The sequence below is a fragment of the Triticum dicoccoides genome, chromosome 6B, assembly GCF_002162155.2.
Source record: "Triticum dicoccoides isolate Atlit2015 ecotype Zavitan chromosome 6B, WEW_v2.0, whole genome shotgun sequence".
Lineage (NCBI taxonomy): Eukaryota > Viridiplantae > Streptophyta > Magnoliopsida > Poales > Poaceae > Triticum > Triticum dicoccoides.
Window position 1 is genome coordinate 156,748,254 of NC_041391.1, and position 6,433 is coordinate 156,754,686.

A 6,433-nucleotide genomic window follows, 5' to 3' on the forward strand; every position below is an offset into this window, starting at 1 on the left:
TAGATTTTTTTCGATGCTGGTTTCTTATTCACCGGTTTATTTACCCCTCAGCTCTTTCCTTGCAAATTAGCACTTTCCAAACCTACACGCAATCACAGATCTAACTTTACTAACTTATCCAAATCAACCGATACCTCCCATTATTGCAAATTTTTTTAGGAAACAAATAATAGATTTTAAAGACGCATCATACTTTACTAACAATCACTGAGTGGATAGATCGTCCTAGTGGCTGTGTTCGAATTTGACCACACAGGAAGTCAGGGTTCGAATCCTGGCTGTACCACATTTTTTGCGATCTAACAACATTGATGTGCCTCGCTCCCTTTCCTGGGCCGGCCCAGTTCGCGTCCCTGCAGGCGCCAGCAGCGCGAATCGGCGCTCGCAGCGCTGTACAGGAGCTCCCGCAAAAATGGTACTCAACAGAAAAGGAACAGGCCCACGCGATATGTATCTCTACTCCTAATGGAGCAGTTGGTAGTCTCCGCCGGTCAATTTTCGTCCCACCACTTTCGTCCGTTTTTTTCGTAGGTTAATCTCTACTCCTTATGGAGCAGTTGGTAGTCTCCGCCGGTCAATTTTCGTCCCACCACTTTCGTCCGGGTTTTTTTTCGTAGGTTAACCGTCGTAGATTTTTTTCGATGCTGGTTTCTTATTCACCGGTTTATTTACCCCTCAGCTCTTTCCTTGCAAATCAGCACTTTCCAAACCTACACGCAATCACGGATCTAACTTTACTAACTTATCCAAATCAACCGATACCTCCCATTATTGTAAATTTCTTTAGGAAACAAATAATAGATTTTAAGGAAACAAATAAAAGATTTTAAAGACGCATCATACTTTACTAACAATCACTAAAAATCAAATCTAAATTAATTAATTAGAAAACAAATAATTGATTTTAAGAAAAATCGCTCAATCACATTAATTAGGAAACAAATAATTGTTTTTAAGAAAATTAATGTGTAAATCATAACAAAGAAATCTCATCAGGCTGCCGCCGCACGCGAGTGCCCAGCCCCTCCCTCCCTCCTTCTTCCCCTATTGCCGCTCCCTAGCCGAGTGCCCCATCCATCTATCTAATGAGACTGCAAGGGTCGTGATTTGGGTGCCTCTCCTACGAGGAATCGGCGCAGCTGTACTCATCGCAGGCGGCGGCGGCTCTTAGCAAGGGCACGCTCGGAAGAGCAGGTGGCGCGTACAAGGTCGCGTGGAGATCCAACGACCCGAACTTCGCCTCGGTAGAGGACGCCCCCATAGGTGCGTCGATCTCAATCTTCTCCATTACGGTTATCTTCCTTGCCAGTATAAGATGGGTTCTTTCTAATTCAGATCTTGCTTGCCTTATCATGACATGTTCTTTGCCGGTGTGAGCATAGCATGATTCTTTCACCGGCATGTCTTTTGTATGGCATTAATTTTGTTCAGGAATCAGTTTAAGTGAAGATCGAATGGTTTTCAGATTAAGTGGAGAATACTGATTACTCTTCTGTAGTGTATTGTTGTTCGATCGAGACATATGCAGTGGGCATGAAGGCAGCAGGTTGATTAAATCCACGGTAAACGCTATGCATTCAGAATTCCTATAGTTATAAACAGGGGAAAAAAGAGATAGACAACCAATATTGTTTTATGAGCTGTTTAGTCAGCTCCTGCTGCTAGACGCTAGCGCCAGGGCGTGAGTCGCCGCCATCCACTTTTGCCGACGGCTCCGGTGCTCCTGCTGGTTGCTGTTAGCCACTAGCGCCAGGGCATGCATCGCCGCCGTCTCCGGTGCTGCTGCTGGTTGTCACTAGCCCCTAGCCCGCTGTGGTTTGCACGTCGCATGCTCCTAGGCTCGTGGTGTTTGTTGTGTTCGTCAGTTCTTGTTCGTACCTCCGTGATGACTGGTTCAGTGTGCCGTGCGTGTGGGTCATATGTGCAACCATTGATAGGGCACGACCCAAATTAGGAGCCTTCTCACAAGTCACGGCCCAACATCAAAGAGAACTCGTTTTTATTCCAGCTATTTATTGCACCTATCACCCATCGACTGAGTTTATACGGATATGTATATTACAGTATATTTTTCCGGAAATAAAGGTGGGCTGGGCATCCTGCCTCGCCCTACCTAGAGCTCCACCGGTGCTATCGCTAATATCCTTGTCCTGTAGTAGCTTTAGTATTTCTCACACTTTTTCAGCTACATGTGTAAATGTAGTTACATTTGAGAGAGCGGGAGATATTTGTTGTCGTCGTCGATGCGATCCGGACCGAGCGAGAGAGAGGGATGTGAGAGAACGAGACAATGGTTTTTTGGTCGCCGGGCGAAACCCCAGCTTTTCCGTCAGATCTATTATCTCATCTGTTATTCAGTTTACAAGGAAACTTAGCTATCTAGCCCGGCCAGCCTGCAGCGATCCGATTTCACCGCGCCATCCCACGTTGATCGCATCGCTAGCATGCCACACTGACCGGGCAGGGTAGAACAGAAAAGAAAACAAGTGCGGGGCGATCGTGCAGACGACTCGGCCCCCTAGCTATTCCTACGTGCATGCTGCATGCCCACATCACATCAACACACACACACGCACTGCTTATTCAGAAGGAAAGCACTACCCACGTCGCCTGGAGCTTACAGAGCTAACAATTCTCCCCCTTAAGCTCCAGTGTTCTTGGCGATCTCCCTGACTCCCAGCCTCTGTCGCATCTCCACATGGCGCACGCGACCCAGCGCCTTCGTCAGCATATCAGCAAGTTGATCTGCAGTCCCGACGTGGTCTAGCTCCACTTGCCCTTCTTCCACACAATCCCGTATGAAGTGAAACTTCACATCTATGTGCTTGCTTCTGTCATGGTGGATGGGATTCTTTGCAAGTGCGATAGCAGATTTGTTGTCCACCATAAGCTTGAACTTAGTTGGGGCTTCTCCCTTCATCTCAGCGAGCAAACGGCTCAGCCAAAGGCCTTGACAGGTTGCTGCTGCCGCTGACACATACTCAGCTTCACAGGAACTAATGGCCACCACCTTTTGCTTTTGTGAAGTCCATGAAATAGGGTTCCCACCGAAGCAGAAGACCTGACCAGATGTGCTCTTCCTGTCTCCAACATCTCCTGCGTGATCGCTGTCACTATATCCCAGTAGAACACCTGTCCCTCCTCGAGTGTAGTAACAACCATAATTCAGAGTGTTCTGTATGTACCGCAGGATCTGCTTCACCGCCAACCAATGTGTCATCGTTGGCTTCTCCATGAACCTACTCATAATGCCTACCGCGTAGGTGATGTCCGGCCTGGTATGTGTCAGATATCTCAGACTCCCAATGATACTGCGGTAAAGGGAGGGGTCAAAGGACTTAGCATCGTCTTCCTTTCTTAACTTGAGCCTGCACTCCATTGGCGTGTGTGAGCCATTGCACCCTTTCATGCCACCCAGCTCAAGTATCTTCTCTGCATAACCACGCTGACTCAATGTGATCGAGCTCTCTGACTGAGCCACCTCGATCCCCAAGTAGTAGCTTAGGAGGCCGAGATCGCTCATCTTGAACAGGTTTTGCATTTGCTCCTTGAACTGAATGATATGATTCTTGTCAGTGCCAGTAATGATCAAGTCATCCACATACACACCCACCAGCAAGTATGAGTGGGCGTCTCCCCTTCTGTAGACTGCATGTTCCAGAGGGCTGCGAGCGAAACCTAGTGCATCCAGAGTCTCATGGAGTTTCGCATACCAGGCTCTCGGTGCTTGGCGCAGACCATACAAAGCCTTTGATAGTTTCAGCACCTGATTCTCCTTCCCAGCGACAGCATAGCCCGGTGGCTGCCCCACATAAACCTCCTCCATGAGCTCACCATTGAGGAATGCTGATTTCACATCCATGTGGTGCACCTCCCATCCAGAGTGCGCGGCGAGGGCGAGAAAGAGACGGACAATTTCCATTCGAGCCACGGGCGCGAACACCTCCTCAAAGTCCACGCCCTCTCTCTGTGCATAGCCCTTTGCCACCAATCGTGCTTTGTGCTTGACGACATTGTCGTCGGGATCGCGCTTCACCTTGTAGACCCACTTGAGGCCGATCGCCTTGTGTCCACGCGGGAGCGTAGTGAGCTCCCAGGTGGAGTTCTCTGCAATGGCGTCCATCTCAGCATCCATGGCCTCTTTCCAGGCGACATCCTCGAGAGCTTCATGAACATTGGCTGGCTCTTCAGCGCTCAGCAAACAGTGCAGCATCGCCTCGCGCACTGCTTCCCCCTTAGTCTCGTCCATGATGCACGAGACGCGACGATAGCGGATGTCGCCAGTGTCCACGTCTCGCCGATTTTCATCGTGACTCAGTGGTGTGGCCCAGCGAATGTCCCTGCCACGGGTACTGGGCGTGGACGGCGTGGACGATGCGGGCGTAGTCGCCGCGGGCGTGCTCGCTGCAGGCGTGGAAGACACGGGCGAGCACGGCGTCCCCGGTGTTGGTGAAGAAGGGCTCGCCGGGCTCCGCGGTGTTGGGGTTGATACATCCAGCCCGGTGTCCCGCTCCTGCACCCCGTGTTCCGTGGTGTATACCACGGTAAAGGTCGCTGGCGTTGGTGCATCAGTCGCCGTGTCCGGAGCGCGCCATGTCCAAGGCCTGCTTTCCTCAAAGATCACATCACGTGTCACCCGTACCTTGTTACTTGCCGGATTGTAGACACGATAGGCCTTGGACCCTTCTTCATACCCGACGAATACCATCGGCGTCGAGCGGTCGCTCAGCTTGGTGATGCCGGGGCCAACGTTCTTCATGTGAACCGTGCACCCGAACGTCCGTAGGTGATGCACTGCAGGTTTACGGCCATGCCACGCCTCATAGGGGGTGACACCGTCCAGGCTCCTCGTCAGTGCGCGGTTCAGTAGATAGACAGCCGTCTGCACCGCCTCGCCCCAGAATAGCGCCAGTGTTGCCATGCTCTTCATCATACACCGCGCCATCTCAGCCACCATTTGGTTGCGTCTCTCGACCACCCCATTCTGCTGCGGAGAGTAAGGCGCGGTGGTGAAGTGTTGAATGCCGCCTTGCTCGCAGTAGGATCTGAACTCGGCAGAGTTGAACTCGCCGCCGCGGTCCGACCTGAACGCCCGCAGTTTGCACTGGCCGCTGGCCTCCGCCATGGTCTGAACCTTCTTGAACCGAGCGTGCGCCTCGTCCTTGGACTTCAGCAGCTCGAGCCACATATACCGGCTGTAATCATCAACCACCAACAGAAAATATCTGTTACCTGCCGGCGTCGTGGGCTCGATGGGGCCGCAAAGATCGGTGTGGACGAGCTCCAGCCCGCGCTCTGCACGGTGTGCTGTGGCCTGCGGGAACGGCGTGCGATGCTGCTTTCCCAAAGCACAGCCGTCGCAGTACTCATCCACACGATCGATCACGGGCATGCCCCGTACCATCTCCTTGGATCCCATGGCCCGCAGCGCGCGAAAGTGGAGATGCCCCATGCGTGTGTGCCATCTCCAGGCCTCGTCGTCCCCGACCGCCATCAGGCACGCCGGCGCGTCCACCGCCAGGACTCCGGTGTACAGACGGTTGGTGGAGCGCTTGATGCGCGCCAGCACGCGCTGGGACGGATCGTGAACCGCCATCACTCCGTCCCTGATATCGATGACGCAGCCGGCCTCGTCAAGCTGCCCGACAGAGACAATGTTGGTGCGCAGGCTTGGGTTGAAGAAGACACCAGTGAGGGCACGCTGACCTCCGCTCTGGCAACGAAACACCACCGTGCCGCGCCCGCGTATCGCCACCACGGATCTGTCGCCAAACCTCACCGTGCCACGGACGGTCTCATCTAGCGCCGAGAGCACGCACCTGTCGCCTGTCATATGGCTGCTGGCCCCGGTGTCGAAGAACCACACGCCGTCCGGTGAGGGGACGGGCAGGACCTTTTCCTCGTTGAGGTACACCTCTTGGGGTGCGACAAGCTGCGATGCGTCGCCGGTGATGACCACGGCCATGTAAAGGCCCTGATCATGCTCTGCGTCTACCTGTGCTAGGTTCGCTTGCTCCGGCTTGCCCTTCTGCTCCTGCTCGCGGAGCCATGTGCGGCACTCTTTCTTCCAGTGCCCCGGGATGCCACAATGGTGGCATTTACCCTTCTTCTTGCCACCAGATCCGCCAGAGCCGCCTGCCCCGGCGTTTCCCGGCGTGAACTTGCCGCCGCCCTGACCCTTAGGTTTAGCAGGTGACTTGCCCTTTCCACCGCCGCCGTCGGACGATGATGCGCCACTGCCTCCCTGCTTGTCGCGGGCTAGCCACTCCTCGTGGGTGAGCAAGAGGCGCCCGGCGTTCTGCGCACCGTCGTCTAGATCGTAGTGGTCCTCGCACGTGGAGAAATGGCCGACGAGCTCCTCGATCGTCATGGCCTTCAGGTCGAGAAGGGACTCGATCGCCATCGCCATTGGACGATAACGGCGCGGCACCAC